This window comes from Pogona vitticeps, chromosome 3 (assembly GCF_051106095.1).
Source record: "Pogona vitticeps strain Pit_001003342236 chromosome 3, PviZW2.1, whole genome shotgun sequence".
NCBI lineage: Eukaryota > Metazoa > Chordata > Lepidosauria > Squamata > Agamidae > Pogona > Pogona vitticeps.
In genome coordinates this window covers 179965107-179985461 of record NC_135785.1, presented here as the reverse complement: position 1 = coordinate 179985461, position 20355 = coordinate 179965107, and the positions used below count along the sequence as shown (strand labels likewise).

The window sequence follows — 20355 nt, the reverse complement described above, 5'->3', positions numbered from 1 at the left end:
AGAAGCAAAGATTAATACAAATTATTTTACAAATGTAATGTTTTGAGTTCTGGATGATGCATTAATTGATGGCGCGGAATACAGAGTCTGCTCCAAACAAGATCATGGCTTCAGAGTGGTCTGGGTCCAATTTTTAATTGGCATGGACAAAGAGGATACACAAAACTTATTCCAATCTGCCCATTTCCAAAGCTCACTTTACATTGCTTTTAGTAGAGTTAGTTTGTATATTTAATTGCATTCCATCAATTGATATGATATTAAATAATTTATGTATATGTGTAAATGCATTTTTGAGTTGTTCCCGACCCAAGCACCCAGTGGCCCATTGTTCTTTGTGCAGGCTTGTTCTGACTGATGGCAATGTTTGGGTACACAATACATAGAACTCTTTCCTGATAGCACTTAGCTTTGTTTGCCTTGCTTTGGCCAATTGGCTCAGCTAGAGTTGTTTACAGTAAAAACGAGATGTACTGGTTGCTCAGTCAGTGTCCCTGCAATTTCTTCCAAATCCAGATCTTAGCAAATCTTAACAACTCAGACTTGAATTATTCTACTCCAGAACAGTTCCATGTTCCACTGAGATCTATCCAAATGAACCCATTGCTTGTCTGAATTCAGGAGTTCTCTCTTTTCCAGTCTGTCTCTGTCACCCTCCCTTCCCTCTCTCTAACATCCATGTGCACCTGCATGCATGCACGGGTGTGCAAGCATGCACACACATACATGGTCCATGACAGTATACTCCTGCACAAAACTTCAATGGCACTGTAGTTAAATTAACATGAAGACCAATATGATATTGGCTAAACATGGAATGAAGGGCAATCCCATAATCAATTCCCACATCACCATATTCCCCATTACATGCCTGTTCTCACACTAGTGGCAAGATTTGTTGCACAATGGCCATACTATAGGAAGCCTTCTGTAGCGTTAGAAGAATGCTTACTGATTCATCTTCTACTTCATGTTTAGGGAAGGACAGATCCTGAAGCTGAGGCGCCAATACTTTGGCCAGCTCATGAGAAGAGAAGACTCCCTGGAAAAACCCTGATGTTGGGAAAATGTGAAGGCAAGAGGAGAAGGGGATGACAGAGGACAAGATGGATGGACAATGTCATCGAAGCAACCAACATGAATTTGACCAAACCCCAGAAGGCAGTGGAAGACAGGAGGGCCTAGCGTGCTCTGGTCCATGGGGTCACAAAGAGTCGGACACGACTTAATGACTAAACAACAAAAATACTGGCCAGAGTAAGTGTACACTTAGCTATTAATTAAGAAAATCATAGAAAGAGATTTCACAAGAACAGAGAAACAATTCAAGCTTACAAAATACAGGAAGGATTTGTCCATTTGTTTCACTCTGGCAAAACTTATTTTGCTGAAAATAAGGTTTATGTGACCTTGTGAAGGAGAGTGGCATTCAAGATTTCCATTAGCAAAATGATATAGTGGTATGATGTCCTTTGGGATTGTCATAGCCTTTGGGATTTTGAAAAATGTTTCACATTTTTGTTAAAAGTCTCACTGGTCTGTGAGGTCATAGATAATGCTTTTGGACACAAAATGGCTCAATAGCTCACTAGCCCATTCAGTGACCTTGAATGCAGAATGTTTTGAAGCAGCTGGTGACACGGCTTGCTGAAGGTTACCAGAAACATCCTCTGCATTGGGAAAATGACTTAGCTACATTTTTTTGGGGAGGGGGGACATCACTTTATGGCAAGACAAACATGAGGTATCTAAGAACAGCACTGCCCAATAAGGATTTAAATTTTTTACTTCTTACATTCTTTCCTCAACTACAACATTGTCATAGTATTCTGATAGCACCCTTGCACTGGAAGGAATGAAAAACATTTTGCTTTAAATGCCTGGATTCTGCACAAAATCTAAAGAATGTGGACAATAACCTTAAAGGATGAATATGAATGTACTGTAGACAGGATTCTTGAAGAGGTGAGGCCTACCACATGTATCCAGGATCCTGGCTCATAGAAAGGCCAGGGGGGCCTAGCTGAATGTGTAAAGGGAGTGATGAACACCCTTCTAAATCAAGGCACAATTCCAGTTTACCTAAAAGAAGAGTGGTAAGACCTCTGATTTAAAACAGCCTTCCTTAAACCTTGCAATTTTGTGTAATTATCAATCAGTCTCTAATGTTCCACAGAAGGGCACAGTACTAGAGTGCCTAGTGAGTGGCACCACAGCTCCAGAAATTCAGTCCTAGTCATTGAACAGAGACAGTTTTATTCACTTTGGTGAATGATCTACACCAGGAACACCATGACGAAATGTGGCCCCATTGCTTCTGATGGACTTCTCAGTGGTTTTCAGTGATCTTCTCTGTGACCTCCCTCTTGGCTGCTTCTCTAGGATAGGATTTGGAAGCGTAGGATTTTCCTAGAAGTATGAGTTCAGAAAGTGATGGTAGACTATTCCCATTTTAAGCCTTAACCCCTGGTCTTTGGGGCCTCAGGGTTCTGTCAACTCTATTTTTCTTTTCAGTCTAAATCTGAGGCAGTTGTTTTGGTTCTAAACCAATGCTTGTGTCACTGCCAGGTAGAAATTTGAAAGCAAACAAACAATACACAGATGCTCCTGGTCAATCAAAAGGTCTTTAAAAAAAAAGATGCACCCTTACTGAATCTAATGGCCAGAGAGATTCCTAGTCCCTTAAACCCTTGCAGTTCTCATGAAGTTTAGTCTCTCCCATCCATGTCCTTTGTCTTCCTCACAGGGACAAAATGGCTGAAAGAACTTTCATTTATGCGCTGTAAATAACTGAAAATTCCTGTGAGGACTTTAATTTCTTGGCTAAAGCCTTCAGAATTCTGGCTGGAGGAATTCCTGGAGGAATCCTGGGGCTCAGGTCCAAAAAAATCCAGAAGTCCCATGTCTACTGACTACCACATTCAATGGCATACTGATCATCTTATATTTTTGCAAAACAGTAGCATGATTGAAGATTTGTGAAGAGAGAGTTTTGTTTAAACACACCTATACACCACTGAGAAAATAATTGCTTGTATCACAATGAAACAATGAGAGTTTTATGACACCTTAAAGTCTACCAAGTTTTCTCTCTGGTAAGCTTTCGTGGATGCATTTGATTAAGTGGATTGTCAATCGGCAACGCTTTGGTCAAACTGGATTTGTTGATCTTTAATGTGCTAGAAGCTGGCTGGATACATCAGTTGGTCCACGTAACTGTAGAGCTGGGGTCATGAGTTCAAATCCCTGCTATGTCTCTAGGAACAAGCTCATGTACTTGACAAGTACAAAGAGCACCAGGGAATGGTAAACCACTTCTGAGTACTTTATACCCAGAAAATAGTATGCCATTAAGTCAGAACGGATGATGACACGTGATTATTATAATTGTTAAACGGACACAGGACTGTTTGGTTTTTGTGCTGCAATGGAATAATACAGCTGACCCCACAGGAAATTTGTTAAAATGAAGCCGGAACTCAACCAATTACTAAAAATGCCGTTCAGTCCCCAGAAGAAATGAAGGGAAGAGGCTCCTCTAGGTTGTCTTTAAAAATTCAGCACCATTTCTCCACTAACTTGTTGTTAAGTATAGGTCAGGTTCGTGAGACCTTGACTCAAAGGAAACAAAAGTCTTTCTACTGAGGCAAAGCTCCAGGGTGGATTCATTATGCCTTCCTTATATATACTAAAGAACAAAACAAAAACAAACCGCCCTCAGAAGTCCTCCACAGCTTGGAAGGTCTCTGAAGAGCTGAAACAATGTGTAGTGTTATGAAGAGGAGACAGAAATATTGCATGCTGGGATAATCTCCTGCTACAAACAGGATGTGTGTTGCACAGGGTAAAGCAGAAGCTGTCCCAGAGCATTGTGGGATAAATATGTGGAAGAATGAGCCATAAAACTCAGGCTCTCTGGCAGATATAATCTCCCAAAACCTTTTGTGATATTTCATTGAGTAAATGCTTGATGAGGAGCCACTGAGGGGGAGCAGGGCATAAAACAAAAGTTTTCTTGATTGCAATTTGTTAACAAATATTTGAGCACAGACATGTTTCATGTTAAGCATAGCGGGACCAGCGAGGATCCCCCTGCTCATGAGAATGGGCTCATCATCTACCTGAGAATAGAGGCAAGACTCCCAACCCGCAGTGCACCTGTGAACTGGGCCATCAGTGAGGGAGAGGTGGATGATGCCCTCAAGGCTATGGGTGTAGCCAGGACAGGACTGGGGTTTAAGGAGGAGAGTGACCCAGGAGAGGAGGACTGTTTGTTCACACGCGATAGACTGGGAGGCATACAAGACCTAGGAAGTACTGGTGCTGTCAGAGAAGTTGACAGCTGTGTGGGAGACAGTCTGCTGCCATGATCCTGAGACTGGGCACTGGATCAAGTTGCTAGAACCACCCGACGAAGATGCCCAGGTCTTTCAGGACAAGGACAAGTGTCAAGAGGCTCAGAGACTCAAGAAGCAGTGTCAAGCATGTTGGCAGCAGAGGAAATGGCAAGGGCAAGTGGTCCCATCACAGAGACCTTCCAGTCAGCCTGCCTACAGGTATCCAGAGGGACAGTCCCTGACTCCTCCCTGCTCTGAGCTATGTTACACAAGAGAGGCCAGCCAGGTCTGGGTAGAGTTTGGCCGTGCCTCTCAGGAGGATCATCACACCCACAGGATGGTGGCTGCTGGAGGAGACTGTGGAGGCATAGCAGGGGAAGAGGACATTGCCAACTCCAGGGACAGTTGGCTGCCTGCATACAGAAGCCTTGTTATGGCACCCCATGCCTGGCACACCTGCGAGGTGTCCAAGAACTGGTAGAGGAAGCAGGGCTCTCCTTCTCCCAGTGAAAGTCATTTGAGGAGCACATCCCCAAAGACTATGGGAGTGAAGGTAGCTCCCTGGCACCCTAAGTGAATTTTATGGGGTTGGCCCATTCGACCCTTTAAAAGTTCTGTTGCTCCACTAAAAAGCCTGTTCGTGGAGGGGTGTGTGTGGGATGCTCACAAGCACTTAAGCTCAAATCCTGTTTTCTTACTCAATTGCATAAGGACAATCAAAACAGTGTTTCCCGCCTTCTGAACGCTCTCCTTGGTGCAACTGGGCATGTGATCATTTCGAACTACATCAGAAACTGGGGAGTACACTACCATGTTTCCCCGAATATAAGACAGGGTCATATATTAACTTTTGCTTCAAAAAACGCATTAGGGCTTATTTTCAGGGGATATTTTTTTCAAGTACAACAATTTACATTTATTCAAATATTGTCATGGTCATCTTCTGCTTGCTGCACAATGGTGGAGGGTGGGGTTTCAATTAACTGAGGCTTTTTGGGTGGGTAGGGCTTATTTTAGGGGAAACAGGGTAGAGGGGAAAGTATGCTACACAGTTATCCTTTATGCATGTGTTCAAAGTGAATAAGATTTTGGCTCATAATCAATATAACACCATAATTACAGGGACAAAATTGAGCCTTCTTCTGCTGTTCTGATGCCAAATAGATTTATCATTCTACTGTTCAACTATAGAAAAGAATAATAGAGGTAGAAATAATGAAATGTGCATCTTTAATGAGCTTTATAAGCCATTAGTCTTGATTATAAGTGATATTTTTAAAGAGGGGATCCTATAGTGATCACCATTAGCCTTAATGGGTTCCAGCATGCTCATGCTAGCCCAGACATTGATCGTAGGAATGTGTATGGCTGCCACTCTTTGATGGTCACCTCAGACCCCCTTGGCTGTGAAAACCTGGACATCAGCCGTAACTGCACTATGGTTGCTGAGTATTCTGAAAGAATATTATTTTCAGCTGAGGACAGGCCTGTTTGACCTCTTCTTTGAATAACACAGTGGTTTACCAACAGTTGGTCTTCCAGATATTTTGGATTTCAGCTCCTTGAGGCTCTTGACAATGCTATTAATGATTCTGGGAGCTGATATCTCAAATCCCTGGTGAGGCAAAGATTGAGAACCTCTGATCTAGAAAACTCTCTCTGCTGGGTTTGTTTGTTTGCTTGTTTGGGGAGGGAATGAGGAAAGGAGGGGCAGGAGAGAATCATGTTTTGAGAGGGGCCCTGCTCTTGACCCTACTCAAAATGGTGAAAAGCCTTTTGAAAAGGGATTTTTATTTTATTTTATTTTATGCAGGTCCTATTCAGATGTCTGTCCAAACCCATAAAGAGGACCGTATTTGTTGTGTAGACATGGGGATCTGCAGGAGCTCCTCCCCAATGTTATCTCCCCCAGAAACACAGATAATGTACAGTTCTTGATCCTTGATGGTCTGTAAATGCAATCTGTTGAACAAACATACAGTCACCTCTTTGGATCATTAATCTCAACATGCAAATGTTTACTTCATTTGCTGGTGCAAGAGATATCTGGGAGCATCTCAGCCACCCATTGTTACATACAGCACTGATGTTACCTGTCTGTCATGGGTTTGGAGGGAAAGTTCCATCCTATGGGGAGTGGAAGGCGGGACATCAGGAGGAGGGGCTGTACTGTATATATAGGTGATGCGTGTGTGGAGAAAGCAGACGCTAGGATGTGACGAAGCAGCAGCTGGGAAGAAGAAGCTGGTGTGGGAGTCTGTGTGTCAGACAGGGTACTACTGTGTGTCAGTCAGTACCAACCTGATAGGTTCAGGTGTCTGTATGGGAAGCCAGAACTGATAGGTTCAGGGTCTGTGCTTTATTTAAAGGTGTTCTGTGTGAACCAAACTGTATGCATGAATGAATGAGACTAAGCCACGTTACTATATCTTATTCACCTGATCTTTTTATTTTCCCTGTGTGTTGTATTTAAATAAACCTTATTCTTTATTTGTTTAAAAATCCATCCCTGGTCTGTGTGACTTCTTATAGGGAATGGTTGGTGGCAGCTTAGTTAACGTGTGGCATATCCCAGTAGGTCTGGGTTTGTCACATTGATTGGTGTCCAGCGTGTGGGATACGACTGGTCCAAGTGTCCAGCGGTCCAGCAAAGCCTTGGCAAGTGTGCCCAGAGCAAGGGGGGTCTAGTCAGGGACAATCTGAGGCGCGTAGGTAATCTTCTAGGTGTACCTCACGGGGAGGTGCGCTAGTGGAAGAACGTGCCAACTGGGGAGACTAGATTAGGGTGCTCTGAGGCAGCCTGTTTTTGGCGGGAAAAAAGCTGAGGCAAAACTGTGTAGTAGCAGTGATCTAGCCTGCCTGCTGAGAGGCCCAGCAGAGGGGGGTAGACTCAAACTCGCTACTGTTGCAAGTTAAGTGCTGAAGAACAGCAGCAAGCTCTAGAGGGCTGGTTCTGAGGCAAAAGAAAAAAAAAAGTGGTCGTTTTATTTTGAGGCTTGACTTTTTAAAGCAGCCTGTTCTGAGGGGGGATTATGCCCTTGACTCGAAGCCAGATGGCAGAAATGGGTGAAGTGAAAGACCCCCAGGTTGACCAAGGTTCTGAGGATGAATTTGGCTCAGTGCAAGGTGACAGCACAGGAGAGCAGAACCCAGAGCTCAGAAAAATACTCCTAGCCCAACAGCATGAACTGAGGGTGAGGGAAATGGAAGAAAGATTGGAGAGAGAGAAAATGGCGTTTGAAAGGGAGAGGGAGAGAGAGAAAATTGCTCTGGAAAAAGAAAGGATGGCGTTTGAATTAAGAAAACTGGAACTGATGAACCAGAACAATAATAACAATAGGGATTCTGAGGGAGGCCAATTGTCTAAAGCTGACCTGAAGAAATTCCCTGTGTACCACAAGGGAGATTGTCCTGAGGTGTTCTTTTCCCTAGTGGAAAGAGCGTTTGTGGACTTCTCAGTGAGGGAAACTGAGAAGATGACCATCATGCGATCTTTAATCAGTGGTAGCCTGGCTGAGGTCTATGCCGAGATGCCTGAGGAACTGATGAAAGATTTTGCAGAGTTTAAAAAACTGGTGTTTGCAAGACATGGGATAAATGCGGAACAGCTGAGGCAAAGATTTAGGTCAATCACCAAGAAGCCAGAGCAGACTTTTACCCAAGTGGGGGCCCAATTGGTGACGCTGCTTGAGAAATGGCTATCTCAGGAGGGGACAGAGACCTTTCAGCAGCTTAAAGATTTGATAGCACTGGAACAGTTCTATTCAGTCCTGCATGGGGAATTGAAATTCCAGGTGAGGGAAAGGAAACCAAAATCTGTGGCAGAAGCCGCCGAGATTGCAGATTTTATTCACCAGATAAGAAAGCCCTTAGGTGAGGAGAAATCTGTAGGAAAACCCAAAGAAACCTACAGCAAGTACTCTCAGGGACCAGGGAGAAGCCAGCAAGGGGGAGGGGCCCATGGTGAAGGGAAGCCCTCAGACATGAAACCAAGACCTCAGATTTTGGAGGGAAAACCAAAACAAGATGAGAGAGACTCAAAATACACCAGAAAATGTTATTTCTGTCAGGGAAAGGGCCATCTAATCTCAGAGTGTGAGAAATTAAAGCAGCTAAAAGGAATGGTGCCTCAGGATTCGAGTGGAACCAAGCCAAAAGCTGTGTTCTGTGTCCAGAAAGAGCAAGGCTCATTGTCACTGAGGGAGCCTGTTGCCATGGCTGCTCAATCTGGAACAGCTACATCTGCTGATCAGGCTGAGGAAAATGGTCCTCTTGTAGAAGTCAGGCGCTGCCTGCTGGTGAGAACAGATTCTCAGTTGTTTGAGACAGCAGGGGTGGACGTAGGAATACTTGACCGTCAGTATAGGGGGCTGCGGGACACTTGTTCCCAGGTGACCCTGTGCCATCCAGATATTATTCCTAGGGAGTATGTAATCCCAAATGAGAGCATGAAGGTGGCAGGGATTGAGGGGCAGGTAATCTCACTGCCAGTAGCGGAGGTACCTGTCAACTTTCAAGGCTGGAGGGGAGTTTGGCGGCTAGCGATTTCATCGACTCTGCCAGCAGCCGTGCTCGTGGGAAATGACCTGGCTGAACATGTGAAACGGGTGCTAGTGATTACACACTCACAAGCCACCACGGGGACAGTTCAGGGGGGTAATGATGAGCCAGAGACGGAAGCAGAGGGGAGTTCAGAAGCTGTGGTGGAAACCTTAACCACAGACAGCAGATTTGGACAAGAGCAAAAGGCAGACGCCACTCTCCAGAAGTGTTTTGAACAGGTGACTGACGCCCAGCTAACACCTGAAACCCCAGTGAGATTTCTGGAGAAAAAGGGGATTTTGTATAGAGAGACCCTGAGGAATATCTCAAAAGGGGGAGATGGGATCAGAAGTCAGCTAGTGGTGCCTGAAAAGTATCGCCCCATGATCTTACAAAGGGGGCACTCTGACATGTTTGCTGTGCACTTAGGGGTGAACAAAACACAGCAGAGAATCACACAGAATTTCTACTGGCCTGACATAGGGAAGCAGATCAGGGAGTTCTGTAAACAATGTGATGTGTGTCAAAGGCAGGGGAATAGCCGCGACAGGACCAAAGCAAAGTTGTGCCCTTTGCCTGTGATTGACACTCCGTTCAAATGCATAGGGGTGGATATTGTGGGACCTTTGCCCAAGGCCACAAAGAGGGGGAATAGGTTCATTCTCACCATTGTGGACCATGCCACGAGGTACCCTGAAGCCATACCCTTGACTAACATTGAAACTAACACATTGGCAGATGCCTTGGTGGGGTATATGTCCAGGATGGGATTTGCCTCAGAAATAATCACAGATTTGGGAGCATCATTTACATCGAAGCTCATGAAACGGTTATGGCAAATCTGTGGAATTAAGCACAAGGAAACCACTGCCTATCATCCTGAAAGTAATGGGTTAACTGAGAAGTTCAATGGGACTCTAATGCGCATGATTAGGGCTTACTTGGCAGAGAATCCAAACAATTGGGACCAGAAGCTACAATCCCTTTTGTTTGCTTATCGATCAGTGCCACAAGCCAGTACCGGGTTCAGTCCATTTGAACTTTTATTTGGGAGAAGGGTGAAAGGGCCCCTTGATTTGATCAAACAAAATTGGGAGCAGATCACCCAGGATGACCCACAAGACGTTGTGACATATATAGACTCTTTAAGGAAGGACCTAAAGAGAAACCTAGAGCTAGCAGCAGAGACCCTGCAAGCTCAAAAGGTCAGAAAGAAAGTTTGGGATGACCAGAAAGCCGGGGAGAGGCACTTTAACCCAGGGGAGGGAGTGCTTTGGCCTAGGCTCTGCAAAGAAAACAAACTGCAGCTGGGTAGCCCAGAAGTAAAATACTTGGGTCACATGGTAGGGGGAGGAGTGATAAAACCCCTAGAGGCCAAAATAGAAGCAGTTCGTGATTGGCCCAGACCCAACACCAAGAAAAAAGTCAAATCATTTCTTGGGTTGGTGGGCTACTACAGAAAGTTTATCTCGAGGTTTAGCGAGATTGCAGCTCCGCTGACTGATCTGACGAGGAAGAAGGCTGATGACCGCATCCCGTGGACCAGCAACTGTGAGGAGGTGTTCCAGAGGTTGAAGCAGGCGCTACTCAACTATCCAGTGTTGCGTGCTCCAGACTTCGACCGGGAGTTCATCATCTACACCGATGCGTCTAACAGCGGGGTAGGAGCAGTTCTGTGCCAGGAGGATGAGAATGGTGACCAGCATCCAGTGTCCTACCTGAGTAGGAAACTCCAGAAAGGTGAGAGACATTTGGCAACCGTGGAGAAGGAGTGTTTGGCCATAGTCTACGCGATCCAGAAGGCCAAGCCTTACATCTGGGGAAGACATTTTATTCTGTGCACTGACCATTCACCACTGCAATGGTTAAAGACAATGAAAACCCACAATAGCAAACTTATGAGGTGGGCTTTAAACCTACAGGACTATGACTTTGAAGTGAAGGTGGTCAGAGGGTCAGTGAACTGTGTTGCTGACGCCTTGTCAAGAAGACCTGAAGAATGAAGACGGCGAAAGAAACATGGACTATGTATATATATTGATGACAAAAGGTTAAATGTACCTGTTTTTTTTGAATTTGGGTTTGTATGAATAAAGGTAAATTGATGTAATGTATATGGTAAATGTTTAAATGCCTAATTGCTATGGTTAACTTAGAATGTAAGTATAAGTAAGTATGATATTGAATGTATAACTGTTTTTGTGTGTTTTATCCAGGTTGTTTTTTGGGAAAAAGCACCTTAGCTTTCCCCCTACAAAACAACTTATAAAGAGGGGAGGAATCAATGTGACAAACCCAGACCTACTGGGATATGCCACACGTTAACTAAGCTGCCACCAACCATTCCCTATAAGAAGTCACACAGACCAGGGATGGATTTTTAAACAAATAAAGAATAAGGTTTATTTAAATACAACACACAGGGAAAATAAAAAGATCAGGTGAATAAGATATAGTAACGTGGCTTAGTCTCATTCATTCATGCATACAGTTTGGTTCACACAGAACACCTTTAAATAAAGCACAGACCCTGAACCTATCAGTTCTGGCTTCCCATACAGACACCTGAACCTATCAGGTTGGTACTGACTGACACACAGTAGTACCCTGTCTGACACACAGACTCCCACACCAGCTTCTTCTTCCCAGTTGCTGCTTCGTCACATCCCAGCGTCTGCTTTCTCCACACACGCATCACCTATATATACAGTACAGCCCCTCCTCCTGATGTCCCGCCTTCCACTCCCCATAGGATGGAACTTTCCCTCCAAACCCATGACAGACAGGTAACATCAGTGCTGTATGTAACACCCATATTCATTTTTTTTTCAGGCGAAAGCCTTAATAGGGCTGCTGTCTGTTTCCCTCTCTCTCCATCACACTCTCACCCACCCTAATACAATACATTGATATTATCTTGAGATGCAGTCATTTATTGGAAGAAAAATAACTCCTTGCCGCTGTTTCTGCAGGATTTTACCCTGCCAAACCCATACAGAGAGTACACAATGAGAAAGACAGCACTAATACAGAAAATAGTAGCCTCGTGCCAATTTTACCTGCTTCCATTTACAAGGCATTAAAATTTACCTGCTGCTGTGATGTCTTTACATGGCGTCTCCTCCTGTATCAGTTTGCCAGATGTAGTCATGTGAGAAAGAGACAATCATGGAGCAGATATTTAAGTCTCACTTCTTTGGACAGAACTATCCTTTGGTGAAATACATGAAATGGGCAGGAATTGTAAGACTGAAGTTTCAATGGCAACTCCCTCACGTTTGTGAGTGAGTATAGTCTCTTGGGAGATCCAAGTAGCACTGTTTGGAAGACATCAGTCTGCTTTGTGAAGTGAGTCTAAAATGTTATGTTGCCACTGACTATTTGCTTTGTATATATGGGAGCTTTTGATATTCCCCCCCTCCTCTTATAGTGTTCAGTAAAGACAGATTTCTTTTCCTGTAACACTGATGTCTATACGTTCATCCATTTCAAAGAGGATGAGAAGTTCTCCCAAAAGATACGGTTGAATCTGAATCTCCCAAAGCAAGGAAGTTCAGATAATTCCTACCCACCCACCCACCTTCACTCAAAGCACACTGAGTGGGCACACTGACACTCCTCTCTTGTACCTGAACTGTCACCCCACATAAATGCTACAGCATAATCTCATAAATCATCCCATTTTCACTAGTAGTGGTGAGAAAGTGCTGAATGAAACACAGGCTTTGGTAGGAGCAACATCTACAAATAGGAGATTTTCAATACAGCCTTATGCACAATTATAGAATACTATTAATTCAGCCTTTGTCTGTTGGGGGGGGAGTTGCTGTTTTCTCCCTCATCACATGGGCCAAGAGGGAGGGCCTGCTTTTTTTAACTGGGAAGTGGCTGGACCGCGCGCCTAACGGCGCGCGATATTCTCAAATACTCTAACTATGTCCGATCCTAATTTGGTAAATAGAAATCACCTGAGCAAAGGCAGAGCCTCAGCTCTAAAGGAGGATGTGCAGGATAGTGTGTCTAATGGCATGTGAAACTCTCTAATCCTACTTTTTATCCAAATTTTGTAAGTAGGAAAACCAACTAACATCTCGTACACCTGGGGGAGTATACTTTTAAAGGTCAGATCATACTTCCACACCATTAGAGATCAGGCCGGGTAGGTGGGGCTCGTCAGCCCTGGAAGGCAGCCCATCTAGGAGAAGGAAAACTCCAAATTTAAACCTCCACTGCCTTGTGGCTATATCCACTTATGGAAAGGGCTTCAGGAGATAACCTCGAGGCAAAATCCGGAGCCGGAGTCCCGGAGGCACTTTGTGTCACTCTGCCAACTCCTGCGACGTTGCTGGAACCAGTTGTATTGGCTCTTGCCTCTCCACTGGACCATTTCAGTGACGTGGAGAGGGGGGATTTGCTGCTTGGGTAACAGCCTATCCTCCATATTATTTTACCCAGGCTTCGTGCTCTGGAGAGGACACTCCAGCTTCGCATACAGCGTCGAAACAACACGGGAAGTAGCAGTTACCGGTTATAAGTCTTTGCTCAATTGGCGTGGAGCAGGACGCCAGGGGCTACTTCTGACGGTGGGAGAGGTCATTGCACCTCACTAGGTAGATACCGCCCGCCTTAAGCTGGGCAGCCCCCAGCCAGTAAGGTGCTACCTCGCCACGGTCTGCTAACTTCACGGGGTGCGTGGGGTTTAGGGTCAAACCCGACAAGCAGATCGATAACCGTGCACCATGCAACAATCGTAAGAAAATTTCTGCCCTTAAGCTGGGCACCTGGAATGTACGGACAATGACCCCTGGCTTTCCTGACTACGGCTTTCCTAACGACCTGCAAGAAATAGACGATGTGCGCAAGACAGCTGTCATTGACATGGAACTGAGTAGACTGCAGATGGACATTGTTGCCTTACAAGAGACAAGACTGCCAGACTCAGGATCTGTCAAAGAAAAAAACTTCTCATTCTTCTGGCAGGGAAAACCATCGAATGAGACCAGGGAATATGGTGTTGGCTTTGCAGTCAGAAATACTCTCCTGAGATGCATTGTTCCACCTACTGTGGGGAGTGAAAGAATCCTGTCTCTGCAGCTCCACTCATCAGCAGGACCAGTAACCCTCATTAGCGCATATGCACCAACACTGTCATCCACTCCAGAAGTGAAAGACAAATTCTATGACGATCTGGCAGCTACTATCCAAAAAGTCCCTGAAAGAGAGGCACTGTTCATTCTTGGAGACTTTAACGCTAGAGTGGGTGCTGATCATAATTCTTGGCCCACTTGTCTAGGCCGTTTTGGCATTGGAAAGATGAATGAAAATGGCCAACGCTTGCTGGAGTTTTGCTGCTATTATGGTCTCTGTGTCAGCAACACATTCTTTAACACGAAGCTGCAACACAGAGTTTCCTGGAGGCATCCAAGATCCAAGCATTGGCATCAGCTCGATCTAATCCTCACTAGACGTTCCAGCCTTCCTAGTATTACGATCACACGCAGTTACCAGAGTGCTGATTGTGATACTGATCACTCCCTGGTGTGTAGTAGAGTAAAACTACGAACAAAGAGAGTATATCACACGAAAAAGGAAGGAAGACCACGCATTGACATCATCAAGACTTGCGATCAAAGAAAAGTGAAGGAATTTGCCCAAGCACTTGAGGAAGTCCTTCCAGGTCCGGCTAATGCAAATGCACCTGAACGATGGGAACACTTCAAGAACACTGTCTATAACACCGCCTTGTCCACCTTTGGCAAGAAGACCAAAAAGATGGCTGACTGGTTCGAAGCCCATTCAGAGGAGTTAATGCCAGCCATCGAGGATAAGAGAAGAGCTCTAGCAGCATACAAAGCCTGTCCTAGTGAGTACAACTTGCAAGCTCTTCGAGCTGCTCGCAGTCAAATCCAACAGGCTGCCAGGAGATGCTCCAACAATTATTGGCTCCAGCTCTGCTCTCAGATACAGTTAGCAGCGGACACAGGTAACATCAAAGGAATGTATGACGGCATCAAGCAGGCCTTAGGTCCAGTACAGAAGAAATCTGCTCCCCTGAAGTCTGCTACAGGTGTGCTCATCCAGGACCGAGCACAGCAGATGGAACGCTGGGTACAGCACTACTCTGAGCTGTATTCCAGAGAGAATGTAGTAACCGAAGAAGCATTAAATAACATTGAGTGCCTGCCTATCTTGGAAGAGCTGGACAGTGAACCAACCCTAGCAGAAATAAAAGCAGTCTTGGACTCCCTCACCTCCGGCAAGGCACCTGGAAAGGATAACATCCCCGCTGAAGTGCTGAAATGCTGTAAGGAGATCATCACCTCCGAACTGTACGAGGTCTTCTGTCTCTGCTGGAGGGAAGGTGGAGTCCCACAGGACATGAAGGATGCAAACATTATCACATTGTACAAGAACAAAGGAGACAGGGGTGACTGCAATAACTACCGGGGCATCTCTCTTCTTAGTGTGGTAGGGAAGCTGCTTGCCCGTGTTGTGCTGAAGAGGCTCCAGGTGCTTGCAGATAGAGTCTATCCAGAATCACAGTGCGGTTTTCGAGCTAACAGATCCACCACTGACATGGTATTCTCCCTCCGACAGCTGCAGGAGAAATGTAGGGAACAACAACAGCCACTCTTAGTGGCCTTCATAGACCTTACAAAAGCATTTGATCTGGTTAGCAGGGATGGCCTTTTTAAAATACTTCCCAAGATTGGATGTCCACCTCGTCTCCTTAACATCATCAGATCCTTCCATGAGGGAATGAAAGGCACTGTAATTTTTGACGGCTCAACATCAGACCCCTTTGACATCCAAAGCGGAGTGAAACAGGGCTGTGTCCTCGCACCAACACTTTTTGGGATCTTTTTTGCTGTCATGCTGAAGCATGCCTTTGGATCCGCAACCGAGGGTGTCTATCTCCGGACTAGATCAGACGGAAAGCTCTTTAATCTCTCTAGATTGAGAGCGAAGACCAAAGTCCAACTGAAATGCATGCGGGACTTCCTCTTCGCAGATGATGCAGCCATTGTTGCCCACTCTGCTGAAGACCTCCAACAACTCATGAATCGTTTCAGCAAGGCCTGCCAAGACTTTGGACTAACAATCAGCCTGAAGAAAACACAAGTCATGGGCCAGGGCGTGGACTCACCTCCCTCTATTACCATCTCCACACAAGAATTGGAGGTTGTTCATGACTTTGTGTACCTCGGCTCAACCATCTCTGACACCCTCTCTCTAGATGTCGAGCTGGATAAACGCATTGGCAAAGCAGCCACCATGTTCTCTAGACTCACAAAGAGAGTATGGCTCAATAAGAAGCTGACGACACATACGAAGATCCAGGTTTATAGAGCCTGTGTTCTAAGCACACTCCTGTACTGCAGTGAGTCATGGACTCTTTGTGCACGGCAGGAGAGGAAGCTGAACACCTTCCATATGCATTGCCTCCGACGGATTTTTGGCATCACCTGGCAGGACAAAGTTCCAAACAGAGCAGTCCTAGAACGAGCTGGAATTTTCAGCATGAACACATTACTGAAACAGCGACGTCTACGTTGGCTCGGGCACGTCGTGAGAATGGCTGATGGTCGGATTCCAAAGGATCTCCTCTATGGAGAATTAGTGCAGGGAAAGCGCCCCAGAGGGAGACCACAACTGCGATACAAGGACATCTGCAAGCGAGATCTGAAGGCCTTAGGAATAGATCTCAACAGATGGGAAAACCTGACATCTGACCGTTCAGCCTGGAGGCAGGCGGTGCATCACGGCCTCTCCCAATTTGAAGAGACCCTTGCCCAGCAGGCCAAGGCAAAGAGGAAGTCACAAAAGCAGCAAAACCAGGGAGCCGGACAGGGGACAGACTGGATTTGTCTTCAGTGTGGAAGGGACTGGCACTCTCGAATTGGCCTTCTCAGCCACACTAGGCGCTGTTCCAAGCCCTCCATACAGAGCACGCTACCATAGTCTTTCGAGACTGAAGGATGCCTAACATTAATTCAGCCTTATTGATCCAAGAGGGGAATCAATAAACTCATTTATTTTTATTTATTTATTTAATTTATATGCCACCCACACTACCCAAAGGTCTCTGGGCGACTTACAACTTAGTCCTACGTAAGGATAACCTTTCTCTGTAGGGAATCAAATAGTGGACCTAACCTCTTATATCTTCTTGGGACACAGGTTAAGGTGGAAGAAGGATGCATCAATGTACTCATGTTCTGAATTTTCTTATTGTGGAGATCAAAGCATAATGTCTCTCTGTGTGTGTGTGTGTACATGCATATGTGTATATGTGTCTGTACACACACACACACACACACACACACACACACACAGAGAGAGAGAGAGAGAGAGAGAGAGAGAGAGAGAGAGAGAGAGAGAGAGAGAGAGAGAGAGAGAGCCTTAAATGGGCTCCCTTTCCCTTTTTGAAAATTTAACTTAATGTAGTTATAAATTGTCTGGCTTCTGGCAATTTATGCTTTTTTCAAGCATTCTAGTACATACTTTGGAGAGACTGCTAAACTGCTGGGAAAAACTTCACAAATGAAGAACTGCAATGAATGCACTGCATTATTAAGAAAGCAAATGCTTTGGGCTGTCATTAATGATGTGTTGTTTGTGCCTCAGGCACCCCTCAGAGTGGTCAGCAAAATCTATGCAATTAATACTACATTGATATTTTCAGTGTGTTTCTTATACTAATTAAAGAGAGCTGTGTGATAACCTTACTTATAAGAATTGGTGGAATGTTACAGATAGGAGACAGCATTTGGTAAACTTGAGCTCCACTCCAGCTCAGCTTTTGACTCTTTTCAATTTAAAAACTATAAACTAAGTAGAATGAGGTAAAATTGCATTGTGGCATGACCCTACTCTTTGTCATTGCTATGGAAGCAGAAGCCATTTGAATTTTGTAGAGTCACTTCTCAATTCTCCATGCTTTAGTGGCTTAGATAGTTCTGTAGCATTTCTGCTGATGCCATGTTGCTGCTGAGACACGATCAAGAGGCTCGGTATAATGCCTTTTCATACTTTTCTCTTTTGCCCATCTGCCAAATGCTTCTGCTACAATGGAGAAAACAAATATTAGTAATTGTCTTAAGTCAGCAGCTAGCGATGGGTGCGAGCCACCGGTTCATTGCTTTGGCCAATGGCCCCACAGATGTTCGTTCCATGGTTTGGTGCCCTACCCCCTTCAATAGATGCCCTCTCAGATGTACTCAATTATGCCTCTGGAGGAGGAGGGGCAGGTAAGCCGGGGCACCACCTCTCAGTGGGTGCCTGCTGGAGGGGTCAGGGTGCTTAACCATTGAACACCTGTGGGGCCAGTAAACAGACATGTGCGCCAAACCAGCGACACATGTCAATCTCTATTAAAAACTCTATTTGAGAAACCACTGTACCCAATCCTAATTAGCATAGCTTTGTTACTCCTTTTGCATCGCCGGCATTTCTTTCTCTTGCTGGATGTGATCTATACACAAGGCTCTTAAACTAAGATACACAAATCCATTAACATCATACTTGTACCTTGTGAACCTGTGTCAAAAAGCTAAGGCAGTTTCACATGGAAAACAGGGTAAGCACTGCTGGAGGAGGCAGAATTTGATTTTATTGTATTGTGTGTAGTGTTATTAATGCCTGAGTACCAACCACTCTGAACTGGCTCACTAGAGGTGTCTAAATAGATCTTGCGTACCTGGTGACCTGTATTCACATTGGCATAAAGTGTAAGTGTGTGTGTAAATTGTGGCAGCATACGGCCATTAATTAACCAGTTGCTGTGCACATTCCTGTCTATGCACCAAATCACACAACTGACCAGGAACGCAAGCATCAACTTGTTAAATTACTTGACAATTCACTGCTAGGACATACTCAGTTACCATTATACCAGCATAAAATTCCAATAGATTCTGGCCCATAATTATTTTGTAAGTAGTGCAGGTAATTTACCTAGTTTCTCTTATCCACACCTTTTTAAAAAAAACATTGCCCCATGATGCTGTGGTTAAACTGCATTATTGCAGTGAAGTCTCTGCCCATGACCTGAATTCAATCAGCCTTACATCCTTCAAAGTTGGTAAACTGAGTACCCATCTCTTAAGGTGGGAGTGATGTGTAGCCTGCATGATTAAATTGTAAACCACCCAGGGAGTACTCTAATTACTGTGGGTTGGTATATACGTTTTATACAAAGGCCCTCTTGCTATGACATAACAAGGGCGTACATTCTACTTTCAAGTATTGGTGCTGAAACTGCAGAAACTGGAAGCTGGGCATACGTAATGCTTAGTAAGTCTAGCACATTCCCCCCTCTTTCCAATTTAAAACAGAGTGACAGCTTTTTGGGAGGAGAAAAGAACCACATAGCCAGTTTTAAATCTCAATTCTATTTTAGCCAAAGACCAAATCTGGGTGGTTTCTTTAAGTGAGAATCTTCTAAGGTGAAATTATCTTTCCATGCCATTTTTTTTCCTTACAGAAAAGGAAGAATTAGAGGTCTCCAACAAAATTGTTACAATATGTGTGAAATATATATATATATATTTGTACAAACTTGTAAGAGTTTTATATATGTATTTCATGGTAACAATGATCAGAAAACAGGGGAAAACAGAGAGAGGGTCAGGGAGAGCAGACGCTCACCCTGATTGCTTTCTGACTCACATGGAATTTCAAGTGAGCTCTTAGCAGTCTTTTTTTGATATTGCCTTCTATAGATGTGATGAAGAGCTACCAGATTCCTGCTAGTTACCCCTGTGGTTTAATGAAGAGGAAAGGCAGAAATTGCATACTGCCATGCAGAATGACCTGACTTGATAAGACGGTTGTTTCGTCTCTGCCATGGGTGACAAAGGCAGGCAAAATGCTGCTGCCTGTTTCTCCTGAACCTTAATAAGAAAAAATGTGCCTGGTTTTGGCTACCAGTTCTTTCAAACACGCATCTGGAGAATCCTTGTTCTGTTCATGCTGGGAATCAAGCAAAATCCCCTGAAAAGTAGCTTGTGGCTAGCAGTGTATTTGTGTTCTGCCCAAGTGGCAGGGAAGCAGCTTAATATGACAGAAGTTATCAATACAGTAGGAGCCCTTTATCTTTGAAGAATTGGTTCTAAGCCCACCCCATCCTCTCAGATGCTGAAAAACGTGGATTATAGTACTGCACATGCTATTTTTATAGCAAACACTTGCATAGCATGATCTCTGGCTCCCTGTAGTGGCCAGTTCTGGTAATGGCATGGTAGAAATGTAGTTCACCAGCAAATGCTGTACAAAGCATGGTCTCTGGCTCCCTTTAGTGGCTGGTTCTGGTAACTTCATCTTTAGAAGTTACATTTCTGGGATTTTTCTTTTAATATTGTTAATATTTTCAGACTGTGGATAAGTGAACCAGTGGGATACTCATCCCATGGATAAGTGTGTGTGTGTGTGTGTGTGTGTGTGTGTGTGTGTGTGTGTGTGTGTGTGTGTGTGT

General features: G+C 44.7%; 1 long non-coding RNA gene across 1 annotated transcript; it reads left to right on the top strand.

The window, feature by feature from the left end:
- Positions 1–978: 978 nt before the first annotated feature.
- Positions 979–19881, top strand: LOC144588158 (uncharacterized). Its single transcript, XR_013543532.1, has 2 exons — positions 979–1257; positions 19604–19881. It is a non-coding gene; the product is annotated as an uncharacterized LOC144588158 (long non-coding RNA).
- The last annotated feature ends 474 nt before the right edge of the window (positions 19882–20355 follow it).